Raw genomic sequence first — 19,042 nt, 5'->3', positions numbered from 1 at the left:
TTACTCCAACTTTGTTTCAGAGTTAAGACTTCAGTCTTGCAGCTATATGGAAGTGGAGGTATCTCCTAAGACTTCTCAGCATGTGTAAGAATAGGGGAGTGCAGATCTGGCACAGGACCCAAAGGAAGACTTGAGATTATCAGCCTCAGCTGCCTCAAGACTGTGAGCCTTTCCTGCCACAGGCTGAGTAGGACCCCTCGCTGGCCTCCCAAAAGCGGGGTCAAGGAGGTAGGGACAAATCAAGGACTATGTAGAGTGGCCTGATTGATAGACTGACCTGCTCTAGGCAGGTCAGTAAGAAGGCAAACTCCATATTACGTGCATTCAGCAGTAGATCAACCTTACTCTCAATTATGTCATTTCTCTAGAGCGCATTTGCCTCCTCCTTCAGAGCAGGGTGAGAGGGCACCATCTATGAAAGGATTAAGCATCAGTCCCTTTAGGGATGCTTAGTCAGTGAACCCGTGCTTCTCATTACATACTTTCAACCTGCTGTCATTTGATAATCTTGTGGAAGGGTTTACAAGTTTGTGCTGTCTCAGAAATTTCTGCTTGTTCATTGCAGCTGTGCTCAGAGGGGGTGGTTTGTGCACAATAAGTATCTCAGTGACACTATGGCTAATTACATCAGGAGGTCAACAGGAAGGTCTTCTAAAGTGCTACTGTTGTAAACCCAGCCTGCATTCCCAGAGTCAAGCCAGGTTGCTTACAGGTCCATCATTAGCACCAATAACTAAAAAGCTGCAGATAGAATTTACACAATGATGTGAGGCAAAAATAAAAAACCATACATTTCTTTTCCTGATAGTTGTGCTGACTTTGGAAAGTAAGACATGTAAATAGTAGAAATTGGCCATCTAAGCAAAATTACCATTTTATTCATTGATTTCTTTTAGATCAGAATACTAACACTGAATACTATCATTTGACCAGCCGGATTCCAAAAGTCGTGTTCTTTTATACAGCTGGCCCCTATTTTTTTTTATTGAGCCCACAACCTTATCTTTGCCTGGAGCAACGACAAATCCTAAATTCTTGAGTGCAATTCTCTGGAAGGCAGTTTTGAATTTTGACTTACTCTGTCCCTTTTAATGCCCGAAGCAAAAGAAACCTGTTGTGTTACAGTCTGAGGTGCAGGTAGGGGAATTGGAAGGAAGCTATGTTACATTTTGCACTGGTAGCAAGAAGTCTGCTGAAGATGAGAAGCCAGGGAGCTGATTTTGCAGCAGCGGATTCAGAGCTGATTTTCTACCTGTTTGCATTTCACCCTCTTTACACACTAGCACAGGCTCAAGCCAGGATGATTAGGATTAGGATGAAGTGACAGAGTGGAAAAGAAGTGATTTCATCTCAATGCAAGCATTTCACACTGGATTGTCTCCTGCTTGAGCTGATGTGTTAAAGAACAGAGCTGTTTACCTGTGTGTGGTAAACTTAACTTACACTGGGTACACAGCCTGCATTGCACTGCAACAAGAAGTGTCCCTGCCTCTGGATCGCTGCCTGAAACACAGTCGGAGACCACAGAGCATGGTTCAGACTCCCTACCTGAATGACAGACGTCCAATGCCAGCCACTACAGTAGTTTCCCTGTTTGGGTGGGAAGGATAGGCAGCATCAAACAATGGGCGGATTCATACCAGATTTATTCCAAAACCTAAGAATCAAATCCATCTTTCCTAAGAAACAAGCTCCCTTTTCAAAAAGAAGAGTAATTTGAGGTCAAATACTTTCATCCTAAGCAACATAAAATGAAGAATAGCAAAATTTGGTTGGCATCCTGTGTGGTTTACCAGCGGTCCCTCGGTTAGGGGGAGGAATGCAACGTCCCGCCTGCACAATGCAAAGGCCAGCAAGCCCTGTCGCAACACCGCATGGCAGCAGAATGACATCAGGTCACATTACATGGGAGCGTGCCATGCAGAAAAGGTCATACCCTGGGCTCCAACCCAGCCTGCCCCACTTGGAAAGCATGTGTCTGTACCCGGCACTGGCTGCCTTGTTCTGGAAAATGCCTGCTCAGGCTCAGCTTCCTGCAGGGCTGCGGGCAGATGCCACCAGAGCCCCCAACAGCAGCTGATCCCTGGCAGGGAATCTCTGAGCAAGCACAGGCGGTAGAGAAAAATAAAGGATTCGAAAGGGAGGACTCGTTTCTTAGAAAGAGAATAGGAACAGGTCACTCAGGGTCTGGCCAGCCGGTACAGGGTGTTTCACAAACACCAGACCTACATGAAATGAAATGGCTGCCGAGAGCTCCCCAGAAATGAGCTCGACCCTCTTCGCACAACCACAGCTGACATCCTCCTTTGCAGGACAACTTCTCCCTCTCTTTCTTCCTTTTGGGGTATTTCCTGAGCCGCTGCAAGCTGAACGTAGACCCACAAGGGCTGGCAGATAGTAGCAATGTCTGGCAATGCCCCCACAGATATAACTAATCACGTCTGTGTCGTCCCCACCTGGTACGAATTGCCATGTGTCACCGTGTTATAAAGCAGCGAGCTGTGCCCTTGCAGGCGCCAGCTCTCCGTGAGACGGCTCTGTGCTCCATGTCCCTTGCCCATCCGTTAACCCCTTTGCAACAGCAGTGAGGCTGAGCCCCATGAACCCCTGGGGAATGGTGGGCAATGTGGTCCCCAAAGTGTGGCTGTGGGGTGCGGGCCAGCATTGCCAACCCAGAATGGTCTTGCACAGTCTTGAAGTGAAAACCAACCTTCTTAGGCAGGAACTGTGCTTGATTTCGCACGAGATATCCAGGCACCCTTGGGCACCCACAGCAGCAACTGCCACTGGGACCTGAGCTGCTGTCCCTTGGTGGTGCCGCACTGTGCCTTGCTCTCCCACCCACCCAACCATCAGTACCCAGAGGAATGCGTTTCCAACCTCAGAGGAACTCTGCCCTGCCTAATTTGTTAGTTTTGTACCACCAGAGTCTTACTAAGGGATTGGATCCAAGCTAGGCTCTGGCTTATCTCCATTTATTATTTGGCACCCGTGCAAATGGTGATGCCCTGGCAGAATGCCAGGCTCAGTGACCAAGCTATCAAAGAGACACATTGTCAGGTGCTGGGACCCTAAAATGAATAGAATAGAATAGAATAGAACAGAACAGAACAGAACAGAACAGAATAGAACAGAATAGGATATTTCAGTTGAAAGGGACCTACAATGATCATCTGCCTGACCACTTCAGGGCTGACCAAAAGTTCAAGCATAGAATCATAGAATCATAGAATGGTTTGGGTTGGAAGGGACCATTAAAGGTCATCTAGTCCAATCCCCCTACAGTGAGCAGGGACATCTTCAACTAGATCAGGTTTCTCAGAGCCCCATCCAACCTGACCTTGAATGTTTCCAGAATGGGACATCTACCATCTCTCTGGGCAACCTGTTCCGGTGTTTCACTACCCTCATTGTAAAAAATATCTTCCTTATATCTAGTCTGAATCTACCCTCTTTTAGTTTAAAACAATTACCCCTTGTCCGATCGCAACAGGCCCTGTTAAAAAGTCTGTCCCCATCTTTCTTATAAGCCCTGTTTAAGTATTGGAAGGCCACAATAAGATCTCCCTGGAGCCTTCTCTTCTCCAGGCTGAACAACCCCAAGTCTATCAGCCTGTCCTCACAGGAGAGGAGTTCCATCCCTCTGATCATTTTTGTGGCCCTCCTCTGGACCCACTCCAACAGGTCCATGTCTTTTCTGTACTGAGGACTACAGAGCTGGATGCAGTACTCCAGATGGGGTCTCACCAGAGTGGAGTAGAGAGGCGGAATCATCTCCCTGGAGGTGTTATTAAGGGCATTGTCTAAATGCCTCTTAAACACTGACAGGCATGGGGCATCAACCACCACTCTAGGAAGCCTGTTCCTAGAGCTCTGTATGGGCCACCAAATCTAGCCTCTGCTTTCACATACAAGCATCTTTCACATCCTCTTTCATCGCTTCCTGATGCAGCTGCTATGGCCAGCAGAGCACTTGCACCCCAGCATCCCAAATACATCTGCCTTCCCCATGCTGGACATTTAGATGGGATACTTGGCTCAAAGCTTAGGCTGCTCAAGCTGGGCTGCAGATGAAGTCCTGTCTCTACTGAAGTCAATGGCAGTTTTACTTTTGGTTTCAATGGGGAGTTAATTTTGCCCTATATGGTGATGACTTGCTCTTTGGCTGCAACCCTGCAGGACACTAGGCAGAGGCCATGGCCATTCTTGTCCCCATCCTGCTCTGGCAAGCAACTTGCTGTGCGACTCAGAGTCACACCACTTTTTCATGCCTCAGTTTCCCCCTCTCTAAAAGGAAGCCCAAGTTGAAAATGCACCTTCCCCTTCTTTATGAAGTTCTTTGATGCAGAGATCTAAAGTACAACATAAGAGCTAACGTTGACCTTCACTTTCCTTTACTATTTAGTGCCTATTTATGGCAACCTGGTCATTAGCACTATAAGAACAAATTCAGCACAAAGAAAGCTTTAAACCACTGAAGTGGGGTGTGCTGGGCTGTCAGAACAGCTATTGTACAATACTTTCCTCCTTGCCCTATCAAAAGACAAAAGCTGCATTTGATGATTGAAGACATGGAAACCAGAATAGCAATGGGAGCTCCTCTTGCAAAAAAGGAATTCCGTATTTCCTAAACCCCACATTTCTCCTTTCCTCCCTGGACCTCTCCACAAGGGGGTCGGAGCAGGACTCTTCCCCCAGCTTCCAGCTCACTTCTTGCAGCCCCTCAAGTCAGTCCTGGGCTAAGCTATTCCAGCAGTGTCAGAAGAACTTGTGATTTGTACATTTTTTTGTTGTTCTGTTTTCAGATAAACAATGGAGCAGGCAGCTGATGTGAGATGTGGACAGTCTCTTTGTCAGGCAGGGAGCTGCTGCCACTTGCTGGCATCCTGTCATGTACAAGTGAAAAGGTTTTTCCTTCTGCATTTCTTCCCATGGAGGTTTTCAAGGGTGAAAACACATTGAAAGGAGGTGATGCAACTTCTGCTGAGGCTGGAGGAATTTTTCATGCATGTTTTCAGGTTCCTTCATAGCTCTCTTAGCACCCATGGGCCTTACTATCACACATTTCCTTTTATTTTCTCTCTGTCCCTTTTCCTGGAGCAGGGCTGCTCAGCTCTAGCTCTAGAGCCATGGGAAGACCAGATGCCTTTGCCTCACTGGAACTTAGAGACAATGAGAAGACCTGAGTTAACCAGATCTTTCACGACTCTTCCTCTGAACTAAAATCAGGCTGGAACGGGATATTCATGTTCAGAGGTGAACAACAGTGAGATTGCTTCAGAAAGAAAAAAACCCTAAGAATCCTATTGTGAAAACATAATGTCCTGGTGGGTTTAATTTTAATGGAAACAGTTGTGGTAGCAGCTTGATATCCCTTGAAAGCACATGCAAAGGCACCCACTGTACATACACTTATACGTATATTTTGTCACTCCATTATTTCTTGTCTTTCATTCAATTCCATTTCAAAATGCCCATCTGGCCTATGTTGCCGGCAACATAGCAAACTAACTCCAGTCTTGATCAGTCCTAGGGATGTACCCACAACTCTGTGTAAACACGGCTGTGGAAGACATGAGTTTAGTAATATTTTCCAGTTTGGATGTGATGGAAATGGAAATCCATACACTCCTCAAAGAGGCACTAGGTTGGTCAAGTAGATGCAGCAAGGAGGGAAATAAAAAAGTGCAAAGTAAGACTAGATCTTACAGAACAAGCACTTTACTTCAGGTGTCAGACCCTGTGGATGCTTGGAGGATGCTGTGCTGTCTGAACGGACCTCTTCTGGCACCCACATTTCCTGAGAGAAGAGGCCTAGAGATATTTTTTGATTGACACAAGTAAGCTGTATGGAGGGGACCACAAAATGCCTAGGGAACACCTTTCTGCCCAGGAGGTGAAACTATGCTGTGGATCATGTAAACACAAGGCATACCCATCCTGAGAAAGCTCTGTTTGTTTGTTGACCATCAGTTTAGCTGGAGATTAGATAAAGCTTAATTAATGCAGTCCAGTTATGCTTTCTAGGTTAAATTCTCGACACACAGATAAAAATTATTACAGAAAGTCACAGGCTTACTCCAGCAGAAGTCAAGGGAAGAGAGAGCATTTTAACCACTAACTCAAAGGGGCCTTTTTACAAAACAAACCTTATTAGTGAGTTGTTATCTGGTCCAGGCTCACAGCCTCCTTTGCTTGGCAGACTGAGAGTATGACCCTGGGAAAAGCCCCAGAAACAATCTCTCAAACATGCCCTTTTATGACCCCAAATATCTATTTTGTACATCCATTTGCAAATATTCTGCAACATGTTGGAGTTGGCCTTTTGTCATTTGGAAAATACCAATTCATTTCCATGTATGTTCACAGAATCACAATGACTTTGCAAATGTCTTATCAGAAACCTTCAGGGTCGTGGTGACCTATAAGTAAGTATTAACAGCAGCCTCATTCACAAAAATCTTACCAAAACCTCCTTACCTTCCAAGCAGATTCTGATCAAACAAATTAACACATGATGGGCCCTTCTTGCCTTTCACCCGATTCACAAACACAATGCCATCTTCTGGGTCAGAGTAAATAATTCCTGTTTCTGTTACACTGATCAACCAAGTTCCCAACGAACCCAGAGTCCAAATCTTTCCGAAGCCTTTTTAGGAGTCAAATTACTGCCTGGTTATACCACTACAGCTACCCAAAACTTTTGTATGGTCGAGTAGATGCCAAATGGAAAAGAAATGGACTGAAACGGGGATGGTGAGAGAGAATAATACTAACCAGTAGGGATGACTGCCTAAAGCTCCCCCAAACACCTCTGGAAATAGTACTAAATAACAGAAAAGTATGTTGAAGTTTGAAACACCTCAAGATTATGAACCAAAGTAGGCAACACAAGGGAGAGGAAGGGATCCAGGCGGAACCGAAGGCAGAAGCAGTTTGTTGAGCCCTTCCCCAGAAAAAGCAAAGCCCACAACCCAGGGCCGAGGATAGTGACGCAAATTGCAGCAGAAAGAAGATGAGTAAAAGGAGAGGCTGGGGCTAGCTGATGTCCAGAGCTGTGGCCACAACATCAGTGGGAGCAAGGCCAAAATGACGCTAGATCTGCAGAAGCCTTGTCAAAATAGCATCCCCCTGGCTGAAACGCCATGAGTCCAAGGGTCAGCTACAGGCCAGCTACTGAAACCGAGTCAGGCAATTCCCAGGGGAATGTTCCAGCGCATCCAGCAGACCTAACTTTGGCTACATCTCCTGCTATTGCGCCCAGTGCTATGTCAAACCATCCGACGGGTCTGCAGTGCCTTTCAGCAGGACAAGAGGGTCACTGGAAGAGCACGGCTCATGCAGTGTGAGCCAGGGGGCATGAATTAGTACCTGGCAAACCACTCCTGCTCTAACTCTGCTGCATTTGTAGCCAAGGAGCCGAGCACGTCCCTCACAGCACAGCGAGGTCAGGTCTCCTGAAGAGAAGGAGCGTCTGAGAAGAGGAGGGCATACAGAATGACCCAAGGAACCTGTCCATGCTGCCTGTGGAGCTGGCCAAGGGAGCAGAAAGAGTAAATGGGAAGAAATAATGATCACTTAAAATGTTTGTATTACATGTGGAAAAGAAGAAAATTGAAAGGGAGATCAATTATAGCATGCTAAGATTGCAATAGTCATTTCCATTTTTCCTCTATAACACACACACACACCCCTTTCTGCCTGTTTTCTTATGGAAACAAAGCACTGATCCCCTTCCCCTGACTTTAATAACTTTTGAACTTACTGTCCAATTTTGATTAAATTTACTGAGAGGCAATGATATCAAAGATGATTTCATTCCCATAAGACTTGCCCTGGCCAGGCAGAGAAGAGAATTTATCCTATTTGAGAGACCAGTATAAACTCACCATTTACCAAGCAACAGAGAATCTATGTGTGCACGTGCCTCTGCAGGGGTGAGAAAGAAAGAGGACAAGAAAGGTGTCCAAACACCAGCAACAGCTCTGACCAAGCTCATATGGTGTTAGACATTGAGGCCAATCAAGCACTAGACACGCTGTCTTGCTGGTAATGTGTTTGGGAGACACGCTACTTGCAATGGCACGAAACAAGCCCTCCTTTTGCTTGCATGCGCACCACAGATTTCAAATTACGCCCTCAGGTAGGGTCCGTGCTTGTGCTGAGGTTGGGGGAGCACTGCCCTAACCCCTAACCACCCACCTGCAGGCACCTTGCCTGCCCTTTCTGCCCGGGAGCAGAGCCCTTTCCTGCCTCCAAAGCACAAGCACGAAGCTCCCACCTACAGGCAAGTGGGAGGCCATTTGACACAGGTGCTCTCCTCCTGCTTTTTGGCTGTATATAAGCAGTGCTAAAAACCAACCTGCATAAACCACCAGAACAGCAACAGAAAGCGTAGCAGAATAATCATATGCCTGGTAGGAGGCCAAATGCTGACAGCTAAGAAGCCTATACGGGCTTGTTAACCAACTAAAATAGCATAACTCTTTCCCACTGGCACATTCATACATGACTTCTGCCACAACAGGTCAGTAAGGATTTATTTACCAGGTCTGCAGTACAAAGGTTAGGAAATGCTGGGAGGCTGGAGAAGAACACAGTAAACAGCAGCAAACTGTTGTGCTGGTGGTGAGCATAAGTGCTTCAGTGCTTTTCCTCTTGCTGAAACCTCCGACGGTGGCTATAAATGTTTTGCTGCCACTTGCAGTAGGTATTTACTAATTACAGCATCAGCATGTCTTGTACCAGGCCACGGGTCCTCGGGATAGCCTAGCAAAGGAGCAGAAATAGTTTTGCAACGAAGGCATGTTCAAGGAATGAACGTCTCAGCACTGATCTCTCCACTGCTCTGGCAGCAGCGCTAGGAAACTGAGGATCACAATACAGAGAAAAGGATGTTAATTCTGCCTAAATAACAGACTGCATTTCCTATACCCGGCTGTTCTGGGGAGCTAATTACACAGATTCCCAAATCAAAGAAATATAAAACAGTCAGCAAACGATTGCAATGTTGATGTGTTGGCAGTCCAAACCATGACATATGGTCCTTCAGTATGCCATCCCAGAGAACAGGCTCACGAGCAATGCTCATTACGCAAAATAATGTCGTAAATAACAGAAAGAGGCTGATTTTAGAAATGTACTTGAGGTGGCCTCCCTGCTTAGCCCCACAAGAAGACAGTCAGTGTTGCACACAGCTGCTGCCAGCCTGGTGATAGGTTCCCAAATGTACCTCCCTTGAGGTGGAAGGAAGGTGAATCATATCCAGACAGGATCCTGGCTCAGTCAACACCCACATACAAACTTGGATAAAACAGCGCTAAGGTTGCAAAGTCAAGATTTCATCACTAACACTCACTGACCACCGTGTGCGTGTGTGTGTGCCACCAGCCCTGTTTCAGGAGCATCCCGCAGCAGTGTGCCAGCCCTCATGCCGCTCATCAGTGGGATTCAGACCTTGAAGTTCACCACCCAGATCCCCGCCATGGACCTTGTGGAGTAAGGGATGCCTGCACGGACCGTGCAGGAGTGGCTGAGGGAACTGGGGTTGTTCAGCCTGGAGAAGAGGAGGCTGAGGGGAGACCTCATCGCTCTCTACAACTACCTGAAAGGGGGTTGCAGAGAGGTGGGTGTGACAGGACAAGAGGAAATGGCCTCAAGTTGCGCCAGGAGAGATTCAGACTGGATATTAGGAAAAATTTCTTTACTGAGAGAGTGGTGACACACTGGAACAGGCTGCCCAGGGAGGTGATGGAGTCACCCTCCCTGGAGGTATTCAAGGAACGTGTGGATGTGGCATTGTGGGACGTGGCTTGATGGGCATGGTGCTGTGTGGTGGGTTTTTTTGTTTGTGGTTTGTTGGGGGTTTTTTTGTTTGTTTGGGGTTTTTTTTGTTGATGGTTGGACTTGATGATCTTACAGGTCTTTTCCAACCGTAGTGATTCTGTGATTCTGTGATTCTGTCTGTAGGCCGGGAGGGGAGAGGGGTGAGACATGAGAACCCCAAGGGCTTTCACATGCCTTCACCCGCAGCAGCTGCATGGAGCTTCGACAATCTGTGGTCCCAGCCAAGGAGGTGAGCATTGCTCCTAGTGGCACAGGGCTTGGGCCATTCCCCAAAAGTGAGACCCTTCCTCTCTCCTCCTCCTTCATGCTGCTCTTGCTTGAGCTCTTCCTCTTCCTCCACCCTGGCAGCACCTCACTTTGTACCTTTGCAACCTGACCCATGGCCACGACCCCACCTTGGCCCCTGCTCAGCCCCCCAGTTCGTCCTCTATCCCCCTTAGTCACCCCGGCAGTAGCCCAGCTGGCACGCCTGGCCTCAAGCAGAAACCTTGAGGACCAGACCAGCGCTTCTCCCTGGCAAGTGCAGAAGTGAATTTCCCTGTGCAAAGGTTAAGGACAGAGCTGATTTATTTTCTCCTTGCCCTTGGGACTACAAAGTTCAGCTGCACAGAGCAGCATTCCTGCATCGAGCAGCTCGGGGCATTGAGATCAAGACTTTGGCCCAGAAGATGGGTAACCCGGGCTCCCCTGCCTGCATCCTCAACCCACCCTCCTCCTGCCCCATCAGGACAGCAGGGTGATAGGGAAAAGGCAAGTGGGAGTGCGACCCACCGCACCGCTCCTCCCTTAAGGTCATCATTTTGCTGCTTGTAGCCCTGGGCAATGGATTATTTTTATGTGCCCAACACCTGCTCTGGACACAAGTCATTTGCTGTGGAGTTTATTATTCCAGGAAAGGCTAAAGGGGCACAGAGCCTTTGCACTTGCCTGCCTTACTGCACACTGAAATCCCAAATTCTGGCGTGCTCAGGGCCCCAGGTTGCCTTCCTCTCACCCTGCCTGTGTTTGGCCTTCAAACAGGCAAATATAACTCCAGTAACATCGTAGAGGAAAGCTTGGAGAGGCCATGGGAGCTTTGTGCCTCTTGGGAAGGAGGCAGCAGATAAACAGGATTAAGCCATTTTGCATAGCTTAACCTGCCAATTTCTGCAAAAAGGAAATGTAGGCAGTGCCTGCAGCCCTGATTCAAAGGAGAAGCCTTTGAAATGCCTGCCAGGCAAAACGTGTTAAGATACAAGCTGCTTTTCCTCTGTAACAGGGTGCAGTGCAGGGAACAGCCCTCCTCTGTGGAGCCCACCCTGCGCCAGGCACAGTTTGTGGTGCATAGCCAGACGGTGAGAGCCCTGGCAGCCAGGCAAAGCAGGTCTGATCCTGCGTCACAGGATCCAGATAATGCTGGGATTCAAACAGGGAGGTCAACTGCAAGATGTTCTGTTACAGACCAAACTGAAAAATTTCACTAAGAATTGGTTTCCCAGAAAAATCTTGACTTTTTTCACCTTTTTTATTTAGTTGAAAAGAGCAGACCTGAAAACTAAATCATTTTAAATGAGGTAGGAAGGAGTTGGATTTGGGGTTTTCTTTGGAGAAAGTGTTTGGATTTTCAGGTGAAAATGGTTAGTTTTCAACTTTCCATTGGAAAGGCAGCTATTCCATGGGGAAATACTAGAGTGCACCCGCTAACACCTAGTCTCACAGCAGCAAGTGTATTCTGCAGTGGTTAGGGCTTCGCCCTGAGGGAACGTGGTATTAGTGGGGCCACCCTAGCATCGCATAACTGCCTTCAGGAATCTCACACCCCCGGGAGGAGAGGACATGCCCATAACTTGCCTCTGCTCTGGGACAAGGGGAGCTGCCAACTTCTCTCCCCAAAACCAGAGCCTCTGGCATCCTCTCCCCACTCCTGGTCACGGCACCAGAGGATGAACGCTGATTTTCGAGTGAGTTCTCTGCGAGCAAGCGCATGAGGGCTCTGTTCATTAAACCCAAGGGGAGCATACTGGGAGAAAGGGCAGGAGCACTGTAAAAATAAGTTGCTGCTGTGTGATCAGCTCCATGGTGGTCCAGCCCAGCTCGTATGGTGTCACTGTACTGCTGTGTCAGTAATACTTGGCATTATCATTAACGGCTGTGCCTTTTTGCCCTTCAGGTTTGGCTGGGGATGGTGCCTTGAAAGCACAGAGCCAGGTTTGAGCAGTTTAGTGGAACTGGGGAGACGGGTGAGAAGAAACCACCGCAGCCTAAGCACTCCTTGTGGCACACACATAGGGTTGCACTGACAGGGACAAGGACCCCCGCTGAAACAACAGTAGCATCTGTCATCCCAGCCAGAGGACAAGCAGCTCTACCCACTGCCTCTGCTACAGAGCCAGAAGTCTTCAGCGAAGAACTGGGGTAGGCACGTGGGGACCAAACCTAGCACAAAATGATGGAGCTGGTCTGGCAAAGCCCGACCCAGGGTTTTCGAGGAAAGACCGACCCATCTCTCGGAAACACAGACGAAGGGATGCACACACAAGGTCTGCGGCAGTATGCGTGTCCCCTGGGGTGGGAATGAGGCGACCAGTGCAGGTGGTGGTGGTTTGTGGTGGTGATTTAAGGTGGTGGAGATTTCCTGAGTGCCTGGGGTGCTCATACAAGATTTGGCTGTGTCTCTACAAGTGAGGGGAGTGGGGCAGCCCTCGGGCAGCTGCCAGCAATGGAGAGTGATGCTGGTGTTCCCCAGCAGGGAGCTCCAGGTCGGGGCGGCCAGTCCCATCAGCAGTAAAGCTGAGTCTGCAGGACTTACACCTACGGGGCCAAATCAAACCCCAGCACATGTAAACACAAAAAAAAGCTGCACTCCTGGAATATTTAGTTCTAACCAAGTCCAGCTAAAATGAAGAAAACGCTAAGCTTTTAGTTCATATATATTTTTTTAATTATTTATTTGCAGGTAGTGATTCAGAAAAGCTTTTTTTCAAAGTTGGTCTGGACAGCTTTTTTAAAAAACTTAGTTTTCTCCTGCACAAGTGGTACCCACCACTAGTGAGTTATATGAGCAAAGAATTAAGTGAGGAATCATGTCTGGTTTCCCTGCATCTGATCTGAATTTTCTCTTTTTTGCATTGTATGATATTTGTTCTCTCCCTCAGGGTACTCTTGTCCTTGGATGAGATTTTAGTGTTGCTCTTAAATCCTGTTTGGATGGACTTCCAGCAAGCCCCAGACAGCTGAAAGCTTGGTTACACAGCATGTGAGATAGGACCATTTGGTACGTGGCACATGGAGCAGGCATGGGGAGAAGCTGCTTCTTCAGACAAGGTCTCACTTGAGGTGGGCAGGTTTCCAAAGCAGCCCACCCCTTCCCTGCTCTCCTGGGGGGCTGCAGGTAACCTGCTTTGTTGGCCCACTCCACAGAACCCCGTGTCCAGCCACATCACCCACTTTCATGGCCCAGCCATCGCAGCATGTTCAGGCAGGCCCTGTTGTCTCTCAGGAGCCAGCAAGCACAATGCCAAATTGACAGAAGTTGGCAGCACCCAGAGACAATGCCCAGGGCTGGGAGGAAGGTGGAAGACCTGGGGTGGAGGAAAGGATGGTGGCCCCGACAATGCAGTTCGGTGACATGCCTATGGAGATCCCGGCACCAGCCGTGCTCACTAGCAGGACAAGGGATGGCCGTGCTGATCAGCAAGCTGAGCTGTGGCCCATGCTGTCCCAAGCACTGATGCAGTTGGATGCTAAATGTTCATAAACATTGGACCTGATGCTTTACTGATGATGGAGCCCTGAGAAGAAACTCAACTCCCTCTCCGAGTCTTTCTCTCTCAGGTATACTGTACATCAAGTTACATCTACGCAGAGATTGCTTAGGACGTTAGAGACAGGCAAGAGAAGCTGTAAGTAAAGAAAAATTGTCAAAGAAAAGTTTAAAAAATATCAAATATCCCACAGCAGTCCGAAGTAATAGCTTGGCTGCTATAAAAGATGACATTAAACAGGTCAGTCTGTAGAGCTGTGCCATTTTATGCCAGATAAAGGAGCTAGCTTCTCATCTGCTAGACTGTTTCATCATTTGCTTTTCCAAGAATCCATCTCTCCACTAGTAATGATGTCGAATAAATCTTCACTAAAATGTAAAAATGTTTATGATTATACTTACTGACCCGTTCCTTTATTAAATGAGGACAATAGGATGATGCCCTGATATTTGCTAATGGGTTACTCCCATATAACCTTTTCTTGTTCATCCAGATCATCTGTTTTCATTTCATCATACAATAGTTGACAATAAAATTAAGTCAATTAAATTAACGGTCTATTATGTTCTTTGAAATCAGGCTGAGACCTTTTTTCTTTCCTCAGTCAATGCTCTGAGAAGATTTTTGATAGGGCAGCTGGGAAATCTGGAGCAGATTCTCATCTGCTGTAAATTGGTTTAGCTTTTCAGAAATCAATAGAGTGGCATCAGCTTACCCCTGTTGGGGGCCTGAACCCTAATGTGTATGAATAAGCCTCAAGCCTGTCTTTCAGCCAAGATTTAGATCTGGAATTACTCCCTCACGCAATCTCAAAGATCTTGTCTACTTATGCAAGTGTTAGCAGTTACCTATAACATATATGGTGCAGTTACACCATGATCTCTTCCCTATGTAAATACCCCTATTCGAGTATAAAAATGACCTTTTAGATTTAACTTCAAATGTGAGCTATTCCCAAGAGGCATAAGTGAAATCAATAAAAGACTCTAATGTCACATAGTAGTGTCTGCATGAAGCTGCCTGCTTTGGTTTTCTGATATAAAACATTTTACTGCATTTTTTTCCAGTGTAGACAAGACCTTAATATCTCATTCAGTGATTATTTAAATAAAAAGGCAAACAGAGGAGGAATGTTCTACATACTAACAAAATCCTAAGCTCTAGTCTTGAAATGCCATTCAAGTATCTTAAGAACTAGTAGTGGCTATTACAACTATAAATGTTCTTAATTTGCGGACAACCGATTCACTTCGCAACATCTTTGAAAGTGACTTCTCATTTCTGGGCCGGGCTTCCAGTAAATTTTTGCCCAAATCAGCTGCTTCTTAGAAAACGACATTCAGCTATTTCATCCTTGATGAAAAGGATAAGGCTGATAAGGCAGGGTGCCCGTAGTTTATACCCCTGCCTTACTGTGGGACAAATGCTTTGTGAAGAGCTGAACATGCCCCTGACACCAGATATGTAAGTGAGGGGACCTCAACCCGGCGTGACTCATGGCTGGTGTGGTCCCTGGTTCTGCCTCATCTTCTATTCACCCACAGTACCTCTGGCATGTCAGATTAAAAACATGATGGGGAATGGCCTCTCACTTATTGGGGCAGGACAGATGCCTCCAGTCAGGCAGTGGGAGATGCTAGGTTGCAGCCAGGGGCTCCGACCCATCCAAGGGAGCACCTTCGGGCAAGACATCTCATAGGAGACATGAAAATTTGCTTGTACCTCCTAAGCAGTTGAAACTGGTAGGTAAGCCATTAGTGGCACTGGGGACATGGCTTGGCAAGGTTTGGGGGCTGCAGTATGAGGCTGGGCTCTCAGCCACCAGGAGACCTTGGACTGCAGCCTCCAGCAGCAGAACATGTGGCCTGCCTGGCGGAAACCCTGCATGCACTGTGGCAATCACAGCAGGGTACAGGGATGGGAGAGCTCCTTCTCCAGGCACAGGTGCGTGGCAACCACTTGTGCAAAAGGCCATGCACTGGCACATGGTCAGGGGAGAGAGGAGAAGCTGCCAGAGCAGGTGGGGACTACCTTGAGGAGGCTTCCAGAAAGGTGTTGGGCTACAGTCCCACAGATTCCTGGTGGAGTGAGGGACACCAACTGGAACTGGCCAAGTGGTTTCCTTCAGTGTCGTCTCATAAGGTGGGGATGAGACCTGCCTGAAATGGCAGGCCTTGGGAAGACAAAGGGTATCATATATGTCTTAGAGGCCCAAGATACTCTGATTAATCCTTTAGATGGCATAGAGAAGTGGGCTTGCTCACATCACCCCAGGATACATTTTCCTTTTTGTGTTTTAGGGTCTTCCCCCTAATAATAAAGAAAGACCACAGATATTTTCTGTAAAATTCTTATGGGGCTAGTGAAACTGTCAGGAATAAACCTAACCAAGAAACCATCATCTAGTTCAGGTGATGGTCTTGAATGCTTTTTTTCAACTTGAAAGTGGTGAACCTCCCCTAATACTCTCTCTGAATGCTCTGTCAGAAGTCACCTGTAAACTCTTAACTCATCATATCAGTACTGCTATTATATTTGAATCTCCAGCCCTCTGTTAGCAATCATCCTGAAGAGCTGGTGCACAAGTAGAAAGTGTTTTAACTGTCTTCCTGCAGACTTGATGGCAAAGTTAGCACAATCCCCACCAAGCCTAGACAAACTCTGCAGTGAAAGGAAGGCAAATAAAGACCTGGAAGAGCTCCTTCATAGAGATTGAGAGGAGAGAAAATGTTTACCTGAAAACCTTAAAGCAAACTTGGGAATTAATACTGAACAGCTTTGTGTGTATTTCCAAGTGAGAGACTTTGTAAGCAAAGCTTTATTTAACTCTCTGCTGTCACAAATTCAAACAGTGAAACAGCTCCTAACCCTAATTAACTCAAAATGTTTGACATCTTAGAAAAGCTTTGAAGTACAGAAGGGCTTTCTGTCAGCCAAACCTACAGTGCAGACCAGAAGTTTCCCCATTCAAACCTCAAAGTTTTTCAGTTTGCATGAGGCATTGTATAAACTGCATGCAACCTCACACAAGATCCAGCAATGTATTTTACTCCTAGAGTGCATTTTTCTAGGACAAAATCTTTAAAGTGATCTACACATTTCTAACTGTAAGCAGAAAATCCTAACTTCTTTTCAGACCCAAGGGACATGAAAATGAATACAAGAGATATGGTCACACTGTCAAAAGTCAAGGCAAAAATATCCCTTGCATGGTGTTGCAAGCGGGATAGGATAAGAGGTCAGGGTCGACCTTCCTCTGAGCTGATCTCCGCTCTGCCACTGAGCAAGGGATGGACTGGAGATAGCCCAAAGTTTCTTGCCACGGCAGTCCCTACTCAGGCTAGAGACTGGCTAAGGATAGAAAGTTTAATGCTCTCTTTCCTCAAAGGATCTTATCATTCATTTATGGGTTTCCAACTCTAAACAGTCTCTGAAATGATGCAAACAAGACTTGGTTGCTCATTGCCTGTTAATGACCCTGGTGCGTGCAGTTTCATCAGCTCTGTGTAGAGCTAATTTTTGCTGAACAATCACAGCTAAGCTACTGGAAACCCACATGTCATCAGTTTCAAGAACCGTAAAGGTGAGCTTCCTCCCAGGAGATGCACACCTCTCCTGTAATTGTCAAATTAATGGAGTTACATTGGGGTAAAAGCAATGTAAATTAAGAGAACACTTGCTTAGCAATTTATGTGCTGTATCAGGAAAACATTATCACTTCTGACATATCAGGCAGATTCTCTGTTCACTGACACCTTTGTAACACAACAGTGATTTTGATGAAACCCTTAGGGAATAATTACATCAGGAGAGTTACACCACTGAAAAAAACTACAGCATTTTCCATCTGTGGTGCACATTAAATATCAGCGATGATGACTTCCATGGGGTAATCCCTATGTAGAAGTGAAGCAGTAGAGTTCAGATGCCTGCATTTTTGTCAAGGCAATGCATAACTTCACAGTTATCTCCATTTGCTCACGCAGAAACAGCATCTTGAGGTGGTTTACTACATTACAGCTTACAAGCAAACAGTGGTAGTCACAGTGGTGCCACAGGTGACTACTGCTTCTCATCAGTTGAAGCCTGAGAGCCACAGCCAGGAGAGCTTGGTGCCAGTGAGAGAGAAAGGGAAGGGGGTGCTTATACCTGACGTGCTCATGGAAGGAACAGGGTTTGACCAAAAGAAGCAGCAGGAGAATGACTTCTCCATTTCCAGATATGCATCATGTCTATGATTCACTGAATCATTCATGATGGTGGGTTTTAACAGGAAGTAGAAGAATAAAAGTACTAACTTGCTGCACAATCTGAGTTTGTATATAGCAACCTTTGCAATCCAGCTACCTTTTCCTTGAAGATCTTTCTTCAGATCTTAGATCAAGGCCTTTAGATCAAGGTGCCCCAATGAGAGTTAATGCTCCCTTTGACCAAAACTGAAGTGTTGCTGCGATAAGGATTAGCCTGGGGCTGTGGAAGAAAGCACACCATGCTCAGGGTAGGCCAGGGTGACGTCCTCGGTCATGGAGCTGCCCAAAGTGTTCGCGAACGAGGGACATCTGGACTGCTAAGTCACACGTGCGGAGAGAGCCTCTGCTGCAAGCAATGGCCAGATGGCAAAAGCATACAAGAAAAGCTGTGTTCCATGTGCCTCTCATACAGGACATGGAATTTGACAGTATAATACAGGAAATCTGTGTTGGAACGGGTGGCTGAGAGGCTTAGCCCTGACTGATGGACGAGGGCATCCGTTGCTAAAAATGGCAGAGGTGTGCGGTTCCTGTGCAAGGTGGGGTATGCAGCAGTGGCTCCCACCTGCAGCACCCATGAATCCTGGGGGGGGCCTGTCCACCACGCAGGCAGCACCCTATGTTTGCTGAGGAAAGATGCTGCAGGGTATACCTGGCCTCCCCACTGGGCTTTCTTCAGGCCAGAGCTGCCAAGAAGGTCAGCTGCCTATTTTAAGACGTCTGCCTTGGCTGGTCTCCTGCTCTGGCTGTTGAGGCTCAGTCTGGGTCCTGCTGCATCTGGCTGTGGCCACCTCTGCATGGGGAAGGGAGCACTCTCCCTGAAGGCTTCCCCCTGGAAGAGTGGAAAACCACCAGCAGCTCTCAGCAGGAAAGTGCAATTGTAAGAGAAAAGAATGATGAGATAATGCATGGATGGGGGTGGGCAGCAGTGAGAGAGAAGAGCAGTCATTTGATAGTCTGATTTACAGAGCAGGGGTTATTTACAACAATATCCACAGTGCAATGATGGAGCTGCGGCTTTCGTGGGGGTGACGTGTCTGAGCCCATTTCTAACAGCCAGGGGGTTCCTGTGTCACAGGTCCTGGCTTTCCTTTCCTGCCAGGTAGACTGGACACCTGGAGTGCTTTTTTTCCCCTCCTCTTGTTTGCTAATGGGAAGAGGAATTCCATTGCATTAATCTGGGAGCAAAAGCCAAGAGAACAA

The sequence above is a fragment of the Gavia stellata genome, chromosome 1, assembly GCF_030936135.1.
Source record: "Gavia stellata isolate bGavSte3 chromosome 1, bGavSte3.hap2, whole genome shotgun sequence".
NCBI classification, from domain to species: Eukaryota; Metazoa; Chordata; class Aves; order Gaviiformes; family Gaviidae; genus Gavia; species Gavia stellata.
Note: the sequence above shows the minus strand (reverse complement) of the source record.